A 22712-nucleotide genomic window follows, 5' to 3' on the forward strand; every position below is an offset into this window, starting at 1 on the left:
CGCATACTCCAATTGGATCATGCACTTCGACGGCTCCAAAATGCTGGCCGATCTGGGGGTTGGCGTCGTCCTGACGTCCCCAACCGGAGATATCGTTCAGTATGTACTGCAGATACTGTATATAGACTCCAACAACGCAGCCGAATACGAAGCCCTGTTGCATGGTCTTCGGATGGCAGTCTCCATGGGCATTCAACGCCTGGAGGTGCGTGTGGATTCGAACCTCGCAATATCCCAAATAAATGGAGACTTCGATGCCAAGGATCCGAAGATGGCGGCCTATGGAAACGCCGTCCTAAAGATGCCAGCTCGGTTCGAGGGGCTCGAATTTCACCATGTGGCTCGGGAAAACAATCAGGCGACAGATATCCTCGCCTGCATCGACGCAAAACGCGACGCGGTCCCCCCAACATCTTTTTGGAGAGGTTGTTTAAGCCATCGGTGGTATGGGAAGGGGACACCGGTAACAATAGTCCGGACCCGGCCAAAATGCCCGATACCGAACACTTTGACATAATCGGAGGCTCTGCCACCAAAATAACACCTTCAGCCCACGTAATAATGGTCGTCATCGCCCCATGGACAGAACCATTCCTGGCCTACCTAACTAGGCAGGAACTTCTCGAGGACCAAAATGAGGCATGCTGCATAGTGCGGCGATCTAAAGCCTACAGGGTCCACGACGGATAGACGTATAAGAAAAGCACTACCGGGGTCCTTCAAAGGTGCATCTCCGAAGAGGAAGGGCGGAAGCTTTTGGCAGAAATTCATGCCGGACTCGGCGGCCACCACGCCGCAGCCCAGGCCCTTGTAAGCAAGGCCTTCTGTATAGGTTTTTATTGGCCGACGGCCCGGGCATACGCACAGGACTTGGTCCAACGCTGCGCTGGTTGCCAGCTTTTTGCAAACCAAAGCCATATGCCACCCACCGCCCTCCAAACAATCCCCATTACCTGGCCTTTCGCAGTCTAGGGGCTTGACATGGTTGGACCCCTTAAAGGGGGAACCCATAAGAAAAAATACTTACTGGTCATGGTGGATAAATTCACCAAATGGATAGAAGCCAAACCTATTAAAACAGCTGAATCCAGACCGGTGATAGACTTCATATCCGGGGTTGTACACTGTTATGGCGTCCCCCACAGCATCATCACTGACAACGGCACGAACTTCACGACCGACGAGGTAAAACTCTAGTGTAGCAACATGGGCATCAAGCTCAATTATGCTTTCTTCTGTCACCCACAAACCAACGGCCAAGTTGAGTGAGCAAATGGTCTTATCATGAGCGGCATTAAACCCAGATTAGTGCGGTCCTTAAAGGAGTCTAACACGCACTGGGTAGAGGAGCTCGACTCCGTACCCTGGGGGCTGCGGACCACGCCAAATCGCACTACCGAATATACACCCTTCTTTATGGTGTACGACGCAGAGGCAGTTCTGCCCTGCGACATAATTCATGACTCACCTCGAGTGCGCATGTACAAAGAAAGAGAAGCCGAGCTCGATCGGTAGGACAGTCTGGACACCCCGGAGGAGGAGCGCGACGTGGCAAAAGCCCGTTCCGCATTTTATCAGCAACAGGCTCGCAGATACCAAAGCAGAGAAGTACGGGCCAAAACTTATAACGTTGGCGGGTTAGTTCTACGCCTGCCGGAGAAGAAAAAGTCCAAGCTCGAGCCCAAATGGGAAGGTCCCTTCATTATTGACCAAGTTCTGACCGGTGGTGCGTACCGTCTGCGGGATGCATCGAATAATCGACTTGAGCCGAACCCATGGAACGCAGCCAGGCTCCGAAGATTCTATGCCTAGCACCGGACTCTATGTTCGTCTCCTTCCTCTGTCCATTTTTTGCATATACATTATTTGTCTTTTTTCTCTTTCTTTCTTTTATTCTTTCTCTAGGCCTTCAAGGGCCAACTTGTGCCTCGCTTGCACATTATAGATGTGCTAACCGCGCTCATTATACCTGGGGGCTTCTTACACAGAAGCTTAATTATCTATCTGGGCTTCATGCCCCGCACATGTGTTATTCTTCCACATGTACCTTTTCTTCGCCACTATATGCATCGATATGAATTAAGTTTTGGCCAAGCTGGGTTGCCTGGCTCTTGTATTTATGCCCTACATTCCCGTTAATTCGGCTAGGGCATAAGGGGAGCACCTCTGCGATTGTTACTGTCGGGTCAGCCGGATGTGTACCTCAGACTGGGTGAAGCCGAAAGCTAGCGTTCTTAAGTGAATATTCGGTCGGTGAACAAAAGATGATTTTTATTTATTTTCCATATGTGCCCCTAGATGTTTTTGCCTGCGTTTCCTCTCGCAGTACGGACATGCACTTTAGGGCATGCATGCCCAGGGAAAGGAACCCTTAACGGAACTATTCTCCCTAGAAGATGTTTCTTACTACCCATGTAATATGACATAACTAGTTGGGCACTTGTCTGTTTAAGCACCAATGACCCCTACGCCTGGTCTCCACGCATACCCCGGTTCTTATATAACTGAGCGGGTATTCGGACACACTCTGGACTATCGGGTCCCGAGGTTGAAGCGAAAAGGTCTGCCATGACAAATGATTTACAATCCGGCTAGAAGGCATCATACATGTCACTTTAATTACATAGTCATGTAGACTGACTAAATTCCTCTTCTATACCATCCAACAGGAGGTCCAGCCTACAATCCTGTTGGGAATACTTTGCGGCTAATTCTACTTGCCCATAGACTAAGCTAACGGGGATCTCTTTCCCATCGGGCCCCACAGGTCCGACCTCGGCCATGTGGTTTGGGTCAGCCTTGGTATACCGCGTCTTCACCATAGCCCAGGCTTCCCTGTCACCTTGACAGCAGGCCGATAAATTCCATAATCGGAAGCACCGCCGTGCTCCCTTGAGCTTCTCCGCAAGCTCTCCAATGCCTTCTAGCAGGGAGACTAATGGCCACAAAGCCTGGGCAATACCTTGCATCACCTGCCGAACTTGTTCGTGCAGTTGTGAGAGCTCGGATAGAAGATCACCCGTAGATCCGGGCATCTCCTTTGAGGGACGACCCGTTAGCATACCTGCAGACATAACTCTGTTAGTCGGCTTCTCCGCCGTTCCCTTTTTTTAAGGGTTCGTTCAAGCACTTACTGAATATGTCGCGTCGAAGCCGCTTATTCTCCTTCTCGGAGTCCGCAAGCTGGGCTCGAACATCTTGCAGTTCCATGCTCAGCTTGGTATTGGCGTCTTGGAGCTTGTTTTTCTCCCGCCTGACCTTAGTCAGCATGCGTTCGCCAGCCTTTAGCTGTCGTACCGCATGCTGGTCCTCTAGATTCTCTCCGGATTCATCTGCAACATCTATTATTAGATCTGCAGCCATGCCGCACGCTATATGGTACCTATCATTCTTTGAAAGAAATGTTATCAGTTGGGGACTTTTTAGGTTCCTTCAATGCGGCAACAGCGGCCCGAAGTTGGGTCTTGCATTCCTCCAGCTCCTGTGATAGTCGAGTATTCTTCTCTGTAAGAACCTGCACAATGAGATGATCCTTAAATCAGTTCTGCTAACTGTTTCAAGTCTCAGGGGCTACTGATACATATAATCGTCAGATTTGCTTACCCGTACATCCTTTACATACTGGTCCGTGGCTCTGGCTAGACCATTTTGAGCAGCATGGAGGTATGCCTCTCTAGAATTGAAGGCATCAAATGCCTCTGGTGAGAAGTAAGCATTGCGGAGTACGGCCCGACGACGCCTATGATTCATGGCGCTCTCCACTTCTGAATTTGTAGCGGATAGCCTATCCGCATCCTCTGTAGGGGGAGTATCCGGCGTCCGCCCCATGCCTGCTTCCACCTCTATGTCCGGTCCTGGAGCCCGACTGGTGGAAGCGTGATCAGCAGCCTCACCAGACATATTCCGGCGAGCTTTTTTTCTGTTAAAGAAACATGGACATCATTACATTTCAAGAAAGACGACAACCACGGAGCGGGGTTTCTATCATACCTCTGCGCCGGCGTCTCCATCCTGACTGCCTTCCTTTTTGGCCTGCCCGGCCTCGGTGCCTCTTGTTGGCGAGTTTCTGCGGGTTCAGCATGGCGTCCCAAATGCCTTCCCTGTAAAACACCATATGTATATGGTAGGTGAAGTGTCTAAAAGGGGATCCTAGTTTTTGGAGTTGGGATTTTTGGTTTTTCTTATGTGCGACGCAGGAAGCAGTCCGAGATAGTCGGTCGTAATGGCCACCATGGCGTCATCACAGCTTAATTGATAGAACTGCCAGTCTATTAGCTCCACGAATATGTCTGGATCTTCTTCGAGTCCGGGACCGAGGGCCCGGTCAGGGTCCTCTGGTTGTGGAGATGGGCTGCTGACCTCCCTTATGGCTTTTCGCAGTTCCTGCCGCAAAATGGCAAGGTGAGTACCTACGACAAAGAATGCGGGAAGAATGGGAGTAAGGAGATATAACTCACCCAGCTTGGAGGGTTGTACATGGAGAATCCATCCCGTGGCTTGATGCGGATGAACTCCTCTTCCTCTCCCTTGAACAATTTGGACAGAAATTTTGCTAAAGCGGCAGCATTGTCCAGACCCTTACGCCCGCAACGGGTGGCGTCATCTTCCCCGTTAAAACACCACAAGGGGTACCCTCGATATTGAAGTGGTTGCACTCCCCGAATTATGCATATTGACATAACCTCGATTACTGTAAATCCTGATTCAGCCAGCGCTTTAATCCGGTTCATCAGGTAAAGGACTTCTCCGTTGTCTTCCTCCTGGGGGCTCCGTGGGCGCCAACTTCGGTGTTTCTTCAGAGGAGCATTGTTGAACTCAGGAAGACCCCGCCGAACAAGGTCCGGAAGGGGGACGTCCTCCATATAAAACCATTCCGAAGGCCAGTCTTCGGATGTCTTCTTCGGAGTACCGGACAGGTATCCGGTTTCGGCGATGCGCCATATTTCGGCTCCGCCCACTTGATAAAGTGAACCCTTCTGTGTGCGAGGGACGAGGCAAAATAACCTTTTCCATAGCTTGAAATGAGCTTCGCAGCCCAGGAATAACTCGCAGAGGGCAACATAGCCGGCGATGTGTAAAATGGAAGCAGGGGTGAAATTATGCAGTTGGAGGCCATAAAACTCCAGGAGCCTGCGGAGGAACAGATGAATTGGAAATCCGAGTCCCCTCAATAAATAAGGAACAAGGCATACCCGCTCCCCTGTAGAGGGGCTGGGGAAGCTCTCCGCTTGCTCCCCGCCATTGTAGGTGGCGATCCCGGCTCGGACGGGCACCATATACGTTGGAGGGAGAAATCCCTTAGTCTGCAGTTCGACTAATCGAATGTGTGGGACTGAACACCTCTCCCAATCACCGGTCTTAGGGCTACGGGGGAGGGAGGAGGAGCTGCGGAGGTCGGCCATGCTGGAGTGGATCTTTCCGAAGCGCGCTCCGATGGATTCTCGCTGGGGGAGGATGGTATGGGTTGGATCTAAGAATCCCCATCCCTTTAATAGACAATTTATTTATCTGGCTAGGGGGGTGAATGTAAAAACGCCCTGGCGCCTCACATTCATTCGACGCGTGGAAGATAGCCCTTATTGGGCGCAGAAGCCAAGAGGTCCAGCATTTATGGGACCGAACACTGCTTAACAAATGTTCGAAATTTGGAGAAGAACCCGCCTGGCAATGCCAAAGACAACACTACGCACCGGACTCATCGTCATTGAAGCCTGGTTCGGGGGCTACTGAGGGAGTCCTGGATTAGGGGGTATCCGGACATCCGGATTATATCCTTTGGCCGGACTGTTGGACCATGAAGATACAAGATTGAAGACTTTGTCCCGTGTCCGGATGGGACTATACTTGGTGTGAAAGGAAAGCTAGGCAATATGGATATGTATATCTCCTCCTTTGTAACCGACCTTGTGTAACCCTAGCCCCCTCCGGTGTCTATATAAACCAGAGGGTTTTAGTCCGTAGGACAACATACAATCATACCATAGGCTAGCTTCTAGGGTTTAGCCTCTCCGATCTCGTGGTAGATCAACTCTTGTACTACCCATATTATCAAGAATAATCAAGCAGGACGTAGGGTTTTACCTCCATCAAGAGGGCCCGAACCTGGGTAAAACATCGTGTCCCCTACCTCCTATTACCATCTGCCTTAGACGCACAGTTCGGGACCCACTACCCGAGATCCGCCGGTTTTGACACCGACAGAGTTTCTCTCGAAAGAAGTGAGTGGGAGGAAAGTAGAACTTGATGAGGTAATCGTACCTTCTCCCTTATTGGAAAGTAGTTCATCACTGAAATCAGTTCTAGTGATTCCTACACCAGTAAGTGAGGAAGCTAATGATGATGCTCATGAAAATTCTGATCAAGTTACTGCTGAACCTCGTAGGTCAACCAGAGTAAGATCCGCACCTAAGTGGTACGGTAATCCTATTCTGGAAGTCATGTTACTTGACCATGACGAACCTACGAACTATGAGGAAGCGATGATGAGCCCAGATTCCGCAAAATGGCTTGAGGCCATGAAATATGAGATGGGTTCCATGTATGAGAACAAAGTATGGACTTTGGTTGACTTGCCCGATGATTGGAGGCCATAGAGAATAAATGGATCTTCAAGAAGAAGATTGACGCTGACGGTAATGTTACTGTCTACAAAGCTCGACTTGTTGCAAAAGGTTTTCGACAAGTTCAAGGAGTTGACTATGATGAGACCTTCTCGCCTGTAGCGATGCTTAAGTCTGTCCGAATCATGTTAGCAATTGCCGCATTTTATGATTAGGAAATTTGGCAAATGGATGTCAAAACTGCATTCCTTAATGGATACCTTAAAGAAGAATTGTATATGATGCAACCAGAATGTTTTGTCGCTCCAAAAGGTGCTAACAAAGTGTGCAAGCTCCAGTGATCCATTTATGGACTGGTGCATGCCTCTCAGAGTTGGAATATACGCTTTGATAGTGTGATCAAAGCATATGGTTTTGTACAGACTTTTGGAGCAGCCTGTATTTACAAGAAAGTGAGTGGGAGCTCCGTAGCATTTCTGATATTATATGTAGATGATATATTGTTGATTGGAAATGATACTGAATTTCTGAATAGCATAAAAGGATACTTGAATAAGCATTTTTCTATGAAAGACCTCGGTGAAGCAGCTTATATATTGGGCATCAAGATCTATAGAGATAGATCAAGACGCTTGATTGGACTTTCGCAAAGCACATACCTTGATAAAGTTTTGAAGAAGTTCAAAATGGATCAGGCAAAGAAAGAGTTCTTGCCTGTATTACAAGGTGTGAAGTTGAGTCAGACTCAATGCCCGAACACTGCAGAAGATAGAGAGAAAATGAAAGGTGTTCCCTATGCTTCAGCCATAGGCTCTTTCATGTATGCAATGCTGGGTACCAGACCTGATGTGTGCCTTGCTATAAGTTTAGCAGGAGGTACCAAAGTAATCCAGGAGTGGATCACTGTACAATGGTCAAGAACATCCTAAAATACCTGAAAAGGACTAAGGATATGTTAATCGTATATGGAGGTGACAAAGAGCTTGTCGTAAACGGTTACGTCGATGCAAGCTTTGACACTGATCCGGATGACTCTAAGTCACAAACTGCATATGTGTTTTTATTGAATGGTGGAGCTATCAGTTGGTGCAGTTCCAAGTAGAGCGTCGTGGCGGGATCTACGTGTGAAGCGGAATACATAGCTGCTTCAGAAGGAGCAAATGAAGGAGTCTGTATGAAGGAGTTCATATCTGATCTAGGTGTCATACCTAGTGCATCGGGTCCAATGAAAATCTTTTGTGACAATACTGGTGCAATTGCCTTGGCAAAGGGATCCAGATTTCACAAAAGAACCGAGCACATCAAGAGACGCTTCAATTCCATCCACGATCAAGTCAAGGAGGGAGACATAGAGATTTGCGAGATACATACGGATCTTAATGTTGCAGACCCGTTGACTAAGCCTCTCTCACGAGCAAAACATGGTCAGCACCAAGACTCCATGGGTGTTAGAATCATTACAATGTAATCTAGATTATTGACTCTAGTGCAAGTGGGAGACTAAAGGAAATATGCCCTAGAGGCAATAATAAAGTTTTTATTTATATTTCCTTATATCATGATAAATGTTTATTATTCATGCTAGAATTGTATTAACCGGGAACTTAGTACATGTGTGAATACATAGACAAATAGAGTGTCACTAGTTTGCCTCTACTTGACTAGCTCGTTGAATCAATGATGGTTATGTTTCCTAACCATAGACATGAGTTGTCATTTGATTAACAGGATCACATCATTATAGAATCATGTGATTGACTTGACCCATCCGTTAGCTTAGCACGATGATCGTTTAGTTTGTTGCTATTGCTTTCTCCATAACTATACATGTTCCTATGACTATGAGATCATGCAACTCCCAAATACCGGAGGAACACTTTGTGTGCTACCAAACATCACAACGTAATTGGGTCATTATAAAGGTGCTCTATAGGTGTCTCCGATGGTGTTTGTTGAGTTGGCATGGATCAAGATTAGGATGTGTCACTCCGATTGTCGGAGAGGTATCTCTAGGCCCTCTCGGTAATGTACATCACTATAAGCCTTGCAAGCAATGTAGCTAATGAGTTAGTTACGGGATGTAGCATTATGGAACGATTAAAGAGACTTGCCGGTAACGTGATTGAACTAGGTATTGAGATACCAACAATCGAATCTCGGACAACTAACATACCGATGACAAAGGGAACAACGTATATAGTTATGCGGTTTTATCGATAAAGATCTTTGTATAATATATAGGAACCAATATGAGCATTCAGGCTCCGCTATTGGTTATTGACCAGAGGCATGTCTCGGTCATGACTACATAGTTCTCGAACCCGTAGCGTCCGCACGCTTAACGTTCGGTGACGAACGGTATTACAAGTTTATGTGTTTTGATGTACTGAAGGTAGTTTGGAGTCCCGGATTTGATCACGGACATGACGAGGAGTCTCAAAATGGTTGATACATAAAGATCGATATATCGGACGACTATGTTTGGACATCGGAAGGGTTCCCAGTGAAGTTCGAGCATATACCGGAGTACCGGGGGGTTACCGAAACCCCCCAGGGAGTTTAATGGGCCTTATGGCCTTAGTGGAAAGATAGGAGGGGCTGCCAGGGCAGGCCGCGCCCCCTCCCCCTCTAGTCCGAATTGGAATAGGAAGGGGGGCGGCGCCCCCTTTCCTCCTTCCTTCTCCTACTCCTACTACATGGAAAGGGGGGAATCCTACTCCCTGTGGGAGTAGGACTCCCCATGGGGCGCGCCATAGGAGGGCCGGCCCTCCCCCTCCTCCACTCGTTTATATACGGGGAGGGGGGCACCCCATAGACACACAAGTTGATCATTGATCTTTAGCCGTGTGCAGTGCCCCCTCCACCATAATCCACCTCAGTAATATCGTAGCGGTTCTTAGGCGAAGCCATGTTCCGGTAGCAACATCATCACCGTCATCACGCCATCGTGCTGATGAAGCTATCCCTCAAAGCTCTACTGGATCATGAGTTCGCGGGACGTCAGCGAGCCGAACGTGTGTAGGTCGCGGAGGTGTCGTATCTTCGGTACTAGATTGGTCAACTGTGAAGACGTGCGACAACATCAACCACGTTGTCATAACGCTTCCGCTTACGGTCTACGAGGGTACGTAGACGATACTCTCCCCTCTCGTTGTTGTGGATCACCATGATCTTGCATGTGCATAGGAATTTTTTTGAAATTACTATGTTACCCAACATCTTTATAATATCTTTCTTGAAAATGATTGATCGGAAAATTGTGCTCAATTGTAAGAAGAAGAAGTCAATAAAATGTTTGGCACAAAATATTTGAATGATGAGCATGATTGCAATGTTGTTAGTGTGAATTCTTTGAATATCCAAAATGCTAATGATGATTTCACAAGTCATGAAAAAATATTTCTTATAAGTATGTTACTTTTTGCGGAGTGAATTGGGAGTGCCTTTGCACACCAAAAAGGGAAGATAGATTTTGTAAGAAGCATAAATATTTAGAAATGAAAAAGTTGCAAGAGAGGCTAGATGATTGTGCTGAAAGATGTAATTCTTTTCACCTTCCCGGTGAACTTTGCAATGAACATGTTGATTTAAATCTCCAATGCAAATTGTTTCATGATCAATTCGTGTCCAAAAATTGTGATACCTTGATTTCCCTTGAGCATCATAAAGAGCTTAGTCTTCTTTTGGGGTATGAAGAAATGAAACATATAACTAAGGTTTTTCCAAATCCCGAGAGATTTCTTGATTTTGATCTAGAAGAAATTTATATGTTTTGTGTGGTAAATTGCATTGAGAATCCTTATATTGCCAACTACCTAATGAAAGGGAAAATGTTTCCCAATACCCTCCTAGTGTTTATTATGATGAATCAGGTAACAAGGAGGAGCTTCCTATCCAATCAATCTTTTCAACAAGAAGCTTGAAAAAATTAATTAAACCCACACATGATGTGGTGAAGAAGAAGAAAAGAAGAAAGAATAAAGGTAAAAAGGTATCTCTCCCAAATAATGTTGCTCCTATCACCATTGTACCTCATGAAAGTGAATCAGATATGTTAATGGAGGATGATGATATTGAGTATGATTTTGTGATACCTACTACTTGTTGTAATGATTATGATTGAGAAGACGACGATATCCATTATGATCTTGGAAATCTTTTTAGCACTTGCTTAGAAGAATATGATAATAATGTTTGCTATACTATTGGTGCCATTCATGCTATTGATAAGAATGATTGTGATGATATGCAAAACCACAAGCTTGGGGATGCTATGTTTAATGAGTATGATATGTTTGAAGATTTATTTGCTGGAAATAATGCTTGTCCTAAGCTTGGGGATGATTTGCTTAATGAATATGATCCTTTGATTCCTTCTACTTTTGATAAGAAAATTTATTAATGATAGCAATGCCTCCTATTTATGATGATTACATTGATAAAAGTGGGTTTGGAAGAGTGTCAACTCTAGGTAGTAGTGATCCCATTATTTTGGAGAGTGTTGAATATTATTACAATACTGATGAAAGTGGATTTGGAGAAGCCATGAATTTATTTAGTAATACGTCCACTATTTTGGAAGAGGTTTCAATTGACTATGACAATGAAGTTGCTATCTATGATGATTATTATGATGACATCTATGCCATAAAGCGTGATAAATCTTCTATGCTTGTGCATGATGAAAAGAGTGTTGTATGTGATAGTTATATTGTTGAATCTATTCATGATGTTTCTGAAAATTATTATGAGGAAGGAACTTATGCTCTGACATATCTCAATAATATCAAGTTTCTTCTCTATGTGTTGATTATTTTGAAGTTACACTTGTTTTGCCTTCCTGTGCTAGTTGATTCTTGTTCCCATAAGTTGTTTGCTCACAAAATCCCTATGCATAGGAAGTGGGTTAGACCTAAATGTGTTAGTCATATGCTTCATGATGCTCTCTTCATGTTTCAATTCTTATTTTTTATGCGAGCATCATTGAAATCATCATGCCTAGCTTAAAAGGCATTAAAGAAAAGCGCTTGTTGGGAGACAACCCAACACTTTTACCTACTGTTTTTGTGTGTTCACATGATTAGGCTAATGCAGTAATAATTTTTTATTGCTTTCGTTTCAATAAAGTGACAAGTAAGACCTTTGGGATGGCTTACGGTGATAGTTGATTTGATCTTGCTGAAAAAAGAAACTTTTGCGCTCAGGAAAACAATTCTCATTTTAACAGAAGCGTGATAAAATTCTGATTATTTTTGTAGAAGATTAATAGACAAATTTCTCAGGTTGTCCTAATTTTTTAGAATTTTTGGAGTAGCAGAAGTATGGTTGGAGTACAGATCATTACAGACTCTGCTTTTGGCAGATTCTGTTTTCAATGCATAGTTTGCTTGTTTTCTAGTTTCTATGGCTTATATTACTCAATATAATTTGTGGAAATGATATGCTACAGTAGGCATTGTGTGAGAAAATTATGAATCTTGTCTTTGGCAGTGCCAAAAGTGAAATGGTTTGCTCTTTATCATACTAACCTATCTCACAAAGTTCCGTTAAGTTTTGTGTGATTGAAGTTTTCAAGTTTTGGGTGCAATGTCGATATGAGGAGAATAAGGAGTGACAAGAACCTAAGCTTGGGGATGCCCAAGGCACCCCCAAGGAAATATTCAAGTAAGATCCAAGCAACTAAGCTTGGGGATGCCCCGGAAGGCATCCCCTCTTTCGTCTTCAACATTATCGGTAACCTCACTTGGAGCTATGTTTTCATTCGTCACATGATATGTGTTTTGCTTGGAGCGTCATTTTATTTTTTTAGGATTTGCTTTCTGTTCTTTAGAATATTGTTTTTCATCTTTTTATTTCAATAAAAAGTGGCAATGGTAGCCTTTGCCATGCTTATTTTGCAAGTATACATGTTGTTGTTTGAAAACAGAAAGTTTACTGATGTTGCAAAAATTCCCTAGAAAAGTCAGAATGTGATAAAATGTTGAAACTTTTTACAAAATGAGCTCTTATAAATTTTCTACAGTCTGTAAAATTTTCTCTTATAAATTTTCTATAGTGTATAAAATTTTCATAATTTTTGGAGTTAGGGAAGTATTGATACTCTTGCATTCTTTACACACTGTACTGTTTTGGCAGATTGCTGTGATGTTTGCATATGTTTTCTTGTTTAATGATTCTATTTGAGGATAGGAGTATTAAATATGCAGAGCCATATAGTATTCAATGTTAAATAATAATTTTAGTGATTTTCTACAGTAAAGAATGATAAGGTTTTTGCATTGGTTTATACTAACTTATCTCATGAGTTCTTGTTGAGTTTTGTGTGGATGAAGCTTTGGAGATTTAGGAAAACCGCGATATGAGAGGGATTAAGGAGACATAAAAGCTCAAGATTGGGGATGCCCAAGGCACCCCAAGATAATATTTCAAGAGGTCTCAAGCATCTAAGCTTGGGGATGCCCCGGTAGGCATCCCACCTTTCTTCTTCAACAATTATCGGTTAGTATCGGTTGAGCCTAAGTTTTTGCTTCTTCACATGATGTGTGCCATCCTTGGATTGTCATTTTATTTTGTTTTGCTTTCTGTTTTAATAAAGCACTTAGATCTGAAAGTTTTTAAATAAAATAGAGTCCTCAAATAGTTGCCAGGGAGGCTAAGTAAGCAGCATTGACATCCCGTCAACGAAGCTCTTTTCCTATGTCATTTACTCTTGTGCTTCACTTACATCTTGTGAGTAAATTGTTGAATAAATTGAATGTCATGAAGTTGAAATAATATCATGCCTAGTGGTAGCATCACATTGGGTTTAGAAAGTGAAATCTTTTAAGGCTTGACAATCACAATATTGGTCATACAAGCAATTCACGAATAATTAGTATAAGGAAGAGAACTTTCACATATAAATACACCATCATGGAAATCTTTTGTGATTGTGAGCCCCCATCAAAACATTATATGCCAAAATTGTTGACGTTGGACAAGGAAGACAACGTAATGGTTTATGTTTGTTCATATTCACATAGAAGTTATATTGTCATAGATCCTTCAACATGTGGTTCTTGCCCCCCATCTTTGCTAGCCAAAAATTCCGCACCAAGTAGAGATACTACTTGTGCATCCAAAAACCCTTAAACCAAAATCTTATTTTCAAGAGTCCACCATACCTACCTAAGGATTGAGCAAGATCCTTCAAGTAAGTTGTCATTGGTGCAATAAGGCAATAAAAATTGCTTTTAGAAGTGTAAGATCATTTTGTGTAAGAGAAAATTGAGCGTTGTACGAACTTGTGCTGGTAAAGCAATAAAAGCGACAGACTGCATAATAGAGGTTGCTATCACAAGGGGCAATATAATGTGACGTTCTTTTGCACTAAGGGGTTGAGCATACAAACAAAGAAGCGCATGGCAACCTTTTCTTCCCTCTACGAATGGGCCTATATTTTACTTTTCAGTATTTACTTTTATGCAAAGAGTCAAAGTTTTTCTCTCTATTCCTTTTTATTTTTCTCTTTTGGCAAGCATCATGTCGTGAGGAAAGATCTAGGCACATATATCCAGTTGGATATGGGTAGCATGAGTTATTATTGTTGACATCACCCTTGAGGTGAATATGTTGGGAGGCGAAATTATAAGCCCCTATCTTTCTATGTGTCTGGTTGAAATGTTTTGCTCATGTGTACAAGGTGAGTGTTAGCAATCATAGAAGACTATATGATGGTTGAGTATGTGGAGCTCTTACTTAAACTTTGTTGAATAAGTTGAATTGCAATTGCTTGGTGATTGAGAACATAGGTTGTTAAGTTTCGAGAGAATTCATTTTGAACCTTAACATGTGAATTGGTTGCTACTATAACATGAGAAGTTTTATAAGAAAGAATTGTTGTTATGATGCTAGAAAAAGTGATTGAAATTGTCATTGATCAAACTTATGCACTTTGCTAGCATTCTGAAAGTGCGTTATATCAACTAGAGGGGGGTGAATAGGCGATTTTTATGAATTCTTCACTAAGGAATTTTAGGGTGAGGAAATTCCTGAGTGAAGAACTACTTGCAGCGGAATAAGTACTCGGAAGTAAACATAACAGAACATGAGCATGGTCTTCATGATGAAATGAAAAACAAGCACAGAGTACAGAAAGCGTAAACACAGGATAACACAAACAGACTGAAGAAATTGAACTGAGGAAATTGAGAAAGTCTTCAGTCAAAGTCCTAAAACAGATATGAACAAGCTCATAACACAGAAATGAGGAAATGAAAGGGTTGAGGAATTGGAACCAGGTAGCTTGGTGAAGACAATGATTTGATAGACCAGTTCTAACTGCTGTGACAGTTGTACGTCTGGTTAGGGCGGCTAGGTATTTAAACCGGAGGACACACGGTCCCGGACACCCAGTTCTGAACATGTAGTCCAGAACACTCAGTCCTCACCGTATTCCCCTTGAGCTAAGGTCACATAGACCTCACCCAATCACTCGTGGTAAGTCTTCAGGTGACTTCCAAACCTTCACAGACGCGGTCACTTGGCGATCCACAATTTCCTCTTGGATGCTCTAGACCATGACGCCTAACCGTCTGGAAGATGCGAAGTCTTCAAAGGTAACAAGCATCGGATCCATGCAGGATCAATCTCTTCAGTGATGCTCAATCACTTGGGGTTTGTAGGTGTTTGGGTTTGGGTTTTCCTCACTTGATGATTTTCACTCAAAGTCCTTGGAGGATGGGATGCTCTCAAATGACAAGTGTCAGTGTCGGTGTCAAAAACCGGCGTATCTCGGGTAGGGGGTCCTGAACTGTGCGTCTAGGCCGGATGGTAACAGGAGGCAGGGGACACAATGTTTTACCTAGGTTTGGGCCCTCTTGATGGAGGTAAAACCCTACGTCCTGCTTGATTAATATTGATGATATGGGTAGTACAAGAGTAGATCTACCACGAGATCAGAGAGGCTAAACCCTAGAAGCTAGCCTATGGTATGATTGTATGTTGTGGTTGTTGTCCTACGGACTAAAACCCATCGGTTTATATAGACACCGGAGAGGGTTAGGGTTACACAAGGTCGGTTACAAAGGAGGAGATATCCATATCCGTATTGCCTAGCTTGCCTTCCACGCCAAGTAGAGTCCTATCCGGACATGAGACGAAGTCTTCAATCTTGTATCTTCATAGTCCAACAGTCCGGCCAAAGGATATAGTCCGGCTGTCCGGAGACCCCCTAATCCAGGACTCCCTTAGTCAGTTTCTCTCGGAGCAGCCAACCAGCTAGTGGTTGTAGGGAGCAGCTATTTATAGCCAAGGGAGCAGCCCGACATGATAAGACATAAATGCCCTTCAATGATATGACCGTTAGGTGGGTAGATATTTTGGGACAGCTGGCGCATAGCACAGCAATGGTCAGAATTTTGAGTATCAAATTCCTCAGGGCTATCATGTTCCTCACTGTGTAGGCAATCCGCACTGGCGAATTCCTAACTCCTCAGTCAGAACAAATTCCTCAGAGACCAGAAGAACTTCGTCTATGTCACTGAAGAAATTGACTGAACTGTATGAGATTTCCAATGGCTTCACTCGAAGGGATTGGTAGGTGTAGGATTTTGAGTTGAGCATCACTTGGAAATTTTTCCTTTATATTTCCTCGACCCCCTTTAACAGTATGGTGTTTCCTATGACTCAAGAAAGAGAAAATGAAACTACGAAAACAAAAATCTTCATACTTCATGTTCCTCGAATGAATACCAAGTCTTCAGAATTACACCAATTTCTTCACTTTCAAAGTCTTAAGAAAGTCTTCAGAAATTCAAAGTCTTCAGTCAAAGAACTTCATTTTTAGGGGTCGACTTTCTTTGTAAATATCAAACTCCTCATAGACTTATAGACTTGTGTACACTCACAAACGCATCAGTCCCTTAACCTATAAGTCTTCAATACACCAAAATCACTAAGGGGCACTAGATGCACTTACAATCTCCCCCTTTTTGGTGATTGATGATAATATAGGTTAAGTTTTCAACGGGGATAAACATATGAAGTGTAAATACTTAAATTGAGGAATTTGATTGCAAGATATAGAAGAACTCCCCCTAAAGATGTGCATAGTGAGGAATTTGCTTTTGAAGCAATGCACACTTTGAAGAGTAGAATCATGGAGATCTCCCCCTATATTTTATAATTCATACACGCATTTAACATATAATATTAAGAATTTGAAATGCATGATGAAATATGGTGACTGATGTAATTCAGCATGTGTGCATTAACATTAATGAGGAATAAGCATGCAGAAAAACTCAGCAAAAGTATCAGAGCACCATAGAGTTTAAGATTACAACTCGATCCAGCAAAGTCTTCAAAAGAACGAGAGTTGTAACTTAGAAAAAAACGCCCATATAGGTAGACCCGCTTGAAGACTAACTCAAATTTCTCCCCCTTTTGTCATCGAATGACCAAAAGGATCGAAAATGAGGACTAACGCCCCTGAAGAATATCAAGTTGATGGAGGAGCTCCAGCGTTGTTGGGGTCGTTTGTCGTTGTAGGGCCTGCAGTAGTGTCATCCAAGTCTTCATGCTCGTCGGTGTCGCGGGATGAAGAATATGAGCTGGCCACCAATGTAGGAACTTTGACCTTCTTGAATTTCTTCGGTGGAGGTGCAGACCAGTCAAAGTTCTCCTTGAGACCCATTTGCTTCAGATCTTCTTCACCATACAGATGTGATAAGACAACCCAGGTGCGACCGAAAACTTCATGGAGGTAGTAATGGTTTTTCTTCACTGCATTATGTGTAGCAGTCATGTTGTGAAGAATTGAACCAAACTGACGCTTAATCCATTTATGGTTGCAATCCACCTTCTGGTGAAGACTAAGAAGCAGCTCACGGTCAGTCATCACCCTGGGAGCCGTGGCTTGAGGATTTGACTTGGATGCATTTACAGCAGAGTCATGTGTGGCACAGTCATCATTGGTGGAATAAGATGCAGCTTTGCGAAACTGACCATCCAATGGACGAATGCCTTCATCAATGACAACAGGTGCCTTCCCCTTTTCATCAGTTGAGGTAAAAGTCTGCTTGAGGACTTCAATCGGGGGCGGGTAGCTGAGGTGATTCTGAAAATCAGCCTTGTAGTTGAGTGAAGACCTTGTTCTGAGGAATCTCATAATCCAAGGAGCATAAGGCTTCAACTCAAACAGAGAGAGTGCAACATTTGCCTGAGTCCTCATGAAGAAATCATACTAATTGACAGGAATGCTATGAATGATGTTGAATAGAAGATTCTTCATGATGCCAACTATTTCCTCATCAGATGAATCATGGCCTTTGATAGGACTCATTGTCCTCGTCAAAATGCGATAGACTGTTCTGGGTACATAGAGTAAGTCCTTCACGAGGAATTTGGTCCGTGGGGCTTGACCGGGCTTCAGAGGCTTCATTAGAACTTGCATGTAATGAGCCGTGAGTTCTGGTTCTTGGTACAGGCAGCGAGCTCCTTCACTGGGTGGACTGATGGGCAGGGCGTGAAGTAATTCAAAGGCCGGTGCCTTATAATGAGTGTTATCGGTCATCCAGTCCAAGACCCAGGTGTTGATATCTTCAGGATCACCGGTGATGTGTAGTGTCGCATAGAACTGAAGAATGAGCTCCTCATTCCAATCAACAATGTCAGAGCAAAAGTTTAGGAGACATGTGTCATGAAGCACACCGAGAACAGGAGAGAAGCAAGGCAATGATTCCATGTCCACGTGGGGAATATGCTCATGATAGAAGATTTTGTCCTTGTTGAAAAGCAGTGAATAATAGAAGTTGGCCTGGCTGGCAGTCCAGAAATGCTTCCTCCTTAGACGAGCGGAGTCATAAGGATTGTAGTCAGTGAAGAATACATGCTCGCCAAAGAAGTCGTCAGCCTTGAATTTTTGCTTCTTCGAGAAGGGATCCTTTGGCTTGGGGTGAGGATTGTCAGTCAATTGCATCACGACCTCAGGGATGACAATCTCAGGTTCCACAGGCTGAGGAATTTCTAGTTCTTCTTCAGTGGCAGCCTGGGACTTCAATTCTTCATTTATATTTTCATTGGCACTAGTGGCTGGAATTTCTTCATGAACAGATGGGGTTGCATGTGGTTCTTCAGATCCCATTTGTACTTCAGTAGCTACAGGGGACTGAGGAATTTGTTGAAGAGGTGTGAACAGAGGAGAATTGGGGTTTTTGACTTCCCAAAAGTCAGCATTCATCACTAGAGTAGTGCTTACAATGTCCACATCTTCTTCTTCATCCATTTCTTCAACGCCGACCTCTTCAGCAGTGAACTGAGGCATGGGCAATGAGATAAGTGGGGTTGAAGGGATTTCATCCACTTCAATTTCTTCATCCAACTGCTCTGACGAAGCAGCAGAAGGAATGTCATCATATGATCTGCTTGGGATCACGTATTCTTCATCAAAAGGAACAAGGTCCTTTGATGGCATGGATGAGACAGGAACATTATCAATTGGATTGTCATAGGAACTTGTCAGTGGCTTCATTTTCTTCGGAGCTGAAGAATCTGATGCAGTTGATGCCTTCCTTTTCTTCACAGTTTCACGCTCCGCAACCTTGGTATTCTTCACATCTGATGCAGATGCAAGGATAGGAGTTGGTGTAGGCGCAGGAGGAGCAGAGGAATTTGGTTCAAGATCTTCAGGCACAACTGATGTAGTTGCCCTGACTTCTTTATTTTCTTTAGGCGCAACACTAGTGGTTGCCCTGGCAATTTCTTCAGTGGCTGGAATGCAGTCATCAGCCCTGGAATTAGCATTTTCTTTAGCAGCTTGAGTGTCATCAGCGGTGCTGGCATTTTCTTCACTAGGCTAAGCAGATGCTGCAGCCTGAGGAATTTCTTGTTGCGATTGGGGAGCAACAGTGGAGGTGAAGGTGTCAGCAAGTCTCACAAAACAAACCTTGGCTCCCAGCCAATCAGCGTGATATGCGTCAAATTCATCACTGAGTTTCTTGATCTCAGATTGAATAGTGACAAGTTCTTCAGTTGTCATAGAGACAACGTTTTTCTTCAGGAAGCGCTCCTTTTTGTACTGTGCTTTCTTGATCTGCCTGGCCTTTTCAAATTTCCATTTCTTTTCCTGAATGAAGTGGGTCAACATATGACTTTGGCCAGGAGTCAACTTGAAATCAGGCATGGGAGTGTTGGGGTCCTTGTGCCAGATATCAACGTAATCAAGAATCAACTTTGGATCCAAAAGCAGAGGCACACTTGTGCCTTTGGCTCTAGCGGCCCTGACTTGCCTGTCTCTGATGATTTCGGCAAGTTCCTCATCATCAGCATCGTCTTCATCAGACGGCACTTGGAAGGCGACTTGCCTCTTGTGGGGACTTGGGCGAGAACCTCGTCCAGCAGTGGCCTTTTTCTTCAGCAGAGAGGGGCTATTGAGGAATTTGGTGCAGCTGAGGAACTGGCAGAAGCTCCTGAGGCAATAGAGATGTCTGTTGTCCTTTGGCATGTGGCGAGATGCACAGGTGCTGAGGATTTAGTCAGAGCAGCTAAGGGCTTTGGCGGAGGAGCTGAGGACTTTTGAGGAGTTGGAGAAACTTGAGGAGTTTTCCGTGAGGGCTTTGAAGAATCTGGCCGTGAGGGCATTGCTGAGAAACTTGGCCGTGAGGGTATTGAGGGTGAAGCACTCGACTTATGAGTCGGCTTCTTTAGCATTGCCTTCTTGGGCTTACTTGTAGAGGCCTCAGCAGTGGCAGCAGCAGCAGCAGCAGAATCTTCATTAAATTTCCTCACTGCTTCTCTTACTTGTCTGGCCAATTTGGCGTGGCCTTTGGCCCATTCCTCGGGATAATCCTCACCACGCTTGAGGCTGGTGGCATCAGCTACTTGGCCAGGTGCCAATGGAGGTCTTGGGCAAGGAGGGTGAAGAGCGAATTTCTTCATGTATTTTGGAGTGTGTCGGGGGAGGCTGATCCACCAACACCTATGGGGACCGGGCCCCTTTAGGTTCGGTGAGGGCGGAGGCCGCACAAAGAGCGGATCGAGGCAGTACACGCGAGCAGTTTTACCCAGCTTCGGGCCGCACGGATGCGTAAAACCCTACTGCTGCTTGTTAGATTGTATTGAATCCTTGCTCAGGAGCGATGGACGCTATCAGACTGAGCGTGGGAGTGTTTCTAGTGTTTCGAATGAGCCGAACCCCGACCCCCCCACTAGGTTGCACATGGGCCTCCTTTTATACGCTAAAGGGGTCACCGACAGGTGGCAATGCAGAGAAGGGTACAAATGGAAAAGGATGCGGTAGGTGCAGCTACCGCTACTCTAGACACAGTGCACCCTACCTAACTCTGACGGCATGGGACAAGGTCATTGAATGCCCATCTGAGTTGCCTAAACAGTGCAAAAAGTGACCGTTAGGAGCACCACCGTTTGCCACGATGGCCTTCTCTTCATCTCCGCTTGCCACCGCGTACCCCTGGCTGCACAGGCTCCCGCCACGCGTCCCTGAGGAAGCCTCATGGTGACACACGGGTGGGTGCGCTGGAGCGTGGGTACAGAGTGGCAGCGGGCCCCCGGCGAGTACCTTGTCGGGGTCGTCGTCTTGTCGTGTTTGGGAGCTTGTCGCTCACCGGGGCTTGCTGGGACGCGCGGCGCGTCGCGGCAAGCTTTCTTGGTATGCCTTGAGTGGCCTTCCCGGCAAGCTCGTCTTGCCGGGGTCTTGTCTCTTCCCGGCAAGATCCTCTTGCCGGGGCCTGGGTTGGCCTTCCCGGCAAGCTCCTCTTGCCGGGGCCTTGGTTGGCCTTCCCGGCAAGCTCCTCTTGCCGGGGCCTTGGTTTGAGTACTTTGTTCTTGAATGGTCTTCAAGGGAACCACGGAGGGTCTTGGCGGTCACCCGACAAGCCTTGCCGCGGGATGCTACGACCGCCCGTGCACAAGTTCGGGGTAATAGGGTACCCCTACTCTAGTACACCGACAGGAGCCCCCGGGCCTGGGCCAGACACGGTGCCGACCGCTGTTGGGCCAGGCCCAAAGCAGTGCACGGGCACGCGCAGCCTAGGTCACGCCGCATATCTCCCCGCTCCCACCGCGCACGCCCAGAACGGCACGCGTCAAACGCGGCGTCGTGGGTGACGCGGGCGGCGTGCGCGGGGCTAAGCCCCTCGAGCATGCGTCAGGCCACGATGATGGGGACGGTTCACGCCCTCCTCCCTAAACGGGGGTAGGCGTGGGGGCGTGGTGCATTTACTGGACGAGGCCGGTGCGCGGTTCTCGGGACGTCCACTCCCCGCGATCACGAGGCGGAGCGAGGCCGCCTCATCCGTCGCCTTGGTTCTGCATCCCCGCCACGCGGCTCCCATGCGCTTGGGGTCGCGGACGGTGGAAGTGGGAAACTGGGCCGTCGCGAGCAGAGGCAGCGGGTTGGCCCCGACTCCCTGCTCTTCCCATGCCTTGATTCGCTGAACGGGGCGGCCGAGCCCCCACCTCGCTCCTTTATAAAGAGCAGGAGGGGAGCACAGAAACCCGCACTCTCTCATCTCCTCCTTTCTTCAACTTCTGCTCCCCTTTCTCTCATTCGCCATGGAGAAAGGGAACCCAGGCCCTTCATCAGTGGCGGCGAGGGTCGCCGCCAGACAGCGCACCTCTCCCTCTCCCGCGCCCGTGGTGGCAGAGCCAGCCATAAGGGGAAGAGGGAGGGGGCAAGGTCGCAGACGAGGTCGAGGACGAGGTCGAGGCGCTCGGGGAAGAGGCGGGCGGGGCGGCGCGCCAGCTTCGCCTCCGCCGGCGGCTCCTCCCCCCACGGCGGTCCATATATGGGACGACCCTTGCGAGTTCTTCGTCAAGCTGCGTCGGGCGCCTCGTCGTCGCCTCCGGCTTCCTGCTCCGTTTGCGAGCGCGATGAAGTTGGACCCGCCCGAGACACTGAGACTGCACATGAGGGGCTGTGGGATCAGCGGCACGCGAGTCCGCGTTGTATTCCCAGCCCCTAATGTGATGTATCTTGATCGAGGGTGGAAGACGTCCGCCCATATCCACAGCCTGATGGAGGGGTTTACCCTCCATTTTAAGTTGATGGAGGGCGATCTCCTCTCCGTCAAGGTCTTCGGGTGCTTCGGCACTCGGGCGAAGTGCTGCGTGGACAGCTCGTCCGATAGCGAAGGCTCCTCCTCGAGCGAGAGT

Source organism: Triticum aestivum, chromosome 4A (assembly GCF_018294505.1).
Source record: "Triticum aestivum cultivar Chinese Spring chromosome 4A, IWGSC CS RefSeq v2.1, whole genome shotgun sequence".
Taxonomy (NCBI): domain Eukaryota; kingdom Viridiplantae; phylum Streptophyta; class Magnoliopsida; order Poales; family Poaceae; genus Triticum; species Triticum aestivum.